This window comes from Suncus etruscus, chromosome 16, assembly GCF_024139225.1.
Source record: "Suncus etruscus isolate mSunEtr1 chromosome 16, mSunEtr1.pri.cur, whole genome shotgun sequence".
NCBI classification, from domain to species: Eukaryota; Metazoa; Chordata; class Mammalia; order Eulipotyphla; family Soricidae; genus Suncus; species Suncus etruscus.
This window is the reverse complement of record NC_064863.1, coordinates 8436474-8438685: the sequence shown is the minus strand read 5'-3', so window position 1 is coordinate 8438685 and position 2212 is coordinate 8436474. Positions and strand designations below refer to the sequence as shown.

The following is a 2212-nucleotide window of genomic DNA, read 5'->3' as shown; positions in this document are numbered from 1 at the left end:
TTGGCAGAAGGCAAAATGGTTACTTCATATAAAAATTAAGAATTTGCAGAAAACATTAGCAATTTACATTACACTAGTTATTTTTGAATACCACGGGAATGCTATTTGACCTCTGTTAGACTTTGGCATAAAAGAAAATTTATAATTAACAATTGCTAATTAAAAAAAAATTTTTTAAACTGAATATAAAGGATTTTTCTTAAACTTCTAGTTATTATGTTAAAGCTGGATGCTATTTTTTAGCCATAAATACATATTCTATAGGCTTGAACTTACACATAGCAGGAAAGCCAGGTGACTGCAAAGTCCAGAAATTCTCCAGGGAAAAGTTATCCCCGATGGCCATTGAGAAATCTGGGGTTTGCCATTCTCCACACCCTCCGCCATGTTCTTAGAAGGACAAAGCTAGCTTAATACATAATTTTTAACACATGATTTTTAGTTGTAAGATGCCAGTCTGTGAACTGACCAGACTGAACCAGGTTGAAAAAATTAATTGAAATTTAAAAAATGGATAAGGCTTTAAAAATTGTATTATTATAAAATGTAGAGATAACAAATAAACAGACAAAACAAAACAACACTAAACACAACATTTTACACTTGTGGCCACTTTCATTCATCACAACAGACACATAAACAGACAAAAGGTTGATTTAAGACTTATTTATAAAAAATTGACAAGCGCTTTTAAATATTTAGCTAACATGTTTGTGAGAAGAAGAGAAAAAAAAATTTTGTAGAAAAACTTTTTTAGTGTTGAAAAGTACTTAATGTAGATGGAGTGGAACTTTGCTGAAAATAAATTTTAAGGTTTAGATTTAACACAAAACATTTTTAAAACAACTTTAATTTGAAGTTTAAAACATTAAGTAAAATGGTTAATGAGCACTGTAGAAGGAGTCTCTACTTGGAAGTATGAAATGATTTGCTGTAAATGAATAGGTTTTCTTTAAATTGGTTTTGCAGTAGAACAGTAAGACAGCTGCAATAAAGTGTTAAAATTTTTATGATTAAACACAATAGCATGAACTATGATTATTAAAGGTATAAAAACTGATTTTTTTAAAAAACAAACAACTGTTTTTACTATGAAGACTTTAAGTGAATAATTTGTAAAAAATATTATATACTAAATTAACTAAATGCTTAGATTATTATAAAATATAGTTAAAGACATCTGATACATTTACACACTTAGAACTTAAGACTAAAATTATATTTAATACTAGTTAATTTGCTTATAAAGTTTAGTTACTTTTATATATTCTTATAAAATTATATATAATATATTTTTTTTATTTATATTATTTTTTCACTGCGACACAAATATACAGATTTATATAATGTGCTGATATTTTGAATGCACTTAAAATAATAGTTCTTTTAATGCAGAAATAAAGAACAACCATTGCTGTAGCACAAAGTTAAAACTAAGGGTACTATAAAGCACACCTAGGTGTTTACTGTGCATTAAATTAACTATATTGTTTAAAAAGGCTAACCACATTATTTTTCACATAATTTTGTAAATACTTTAAAAATTAAAATAAAACTTTTAATAGAAATATAAGATTTAAATTTAACACTTTTGTGTTCGTTTGGATTTTAAAACACAAAGAAGTTTTTCTTTTACCAACATTTTGTTATCTGTAAAGTGACAGAATTATGACCTTGCTCTAAAATTTTCTGAGAGGCATGGAAAAAAAAAAAAGTTTATTGCCCTTATCTTCCTGTTGCTTTTTAATGTTTTAATAATTACTTTACACCACTTAATGCACTAAACCTAATAACACATATTTGACGAAGTGTAGGGCTGACAAGGTGAAGCAGAGTTTTTCACTGATAACTCGGGGAGGGGCCAGCACAGTTAACAGCAGGAAGGCTAGAGGCAAATTATTTACAGTCAGCAGGGTGTAATGATATAGAGAAAAAAAAAAAAAACAATCTTTTAAGATTAATTACTAATTTATTGGAATTAGAGGGAATGGCAACCGAAGAGGGGAGTTTGGGTTGCAAAAGTACTATGGGGTTTATGGTTTTATTAATTGATTTGAGAATATGCAAGAGATGCCACTTTTCAGATTTTTTTTTTTTTTTTTTTTTTGAATAACAAAGATTGGGTATTTCAAGGTGAATTGGAAGGCTTAAAGTGGGAGTGGCAGGGCCTGAGCTGGCTGTTTTCCAAGGCTGGCAGGAAAGAGGCTGAAGG

The 2212-nt window shown here is 28.6% G+C and overlaps 1 non-coding gene across 1 annotated transcript; it reads right to left on the bottom strand.

Moving 5' to 3' along the window:
- Positions 1–1344: 1344 nt before the first annotated feature.
- On the bottom strand, positions 1345–1474 carry LOC126033273 (small nucleolar RNA SNORA22). The gene has a single exon (XR_007504382.1). It is a non-coding gene; the product is annotated as a small nucleolar RNA SNORA22 (small nucleolar RNA).
- Between the last annotated feature and the right edge of the window lie 738 nt (positions 1475–2212).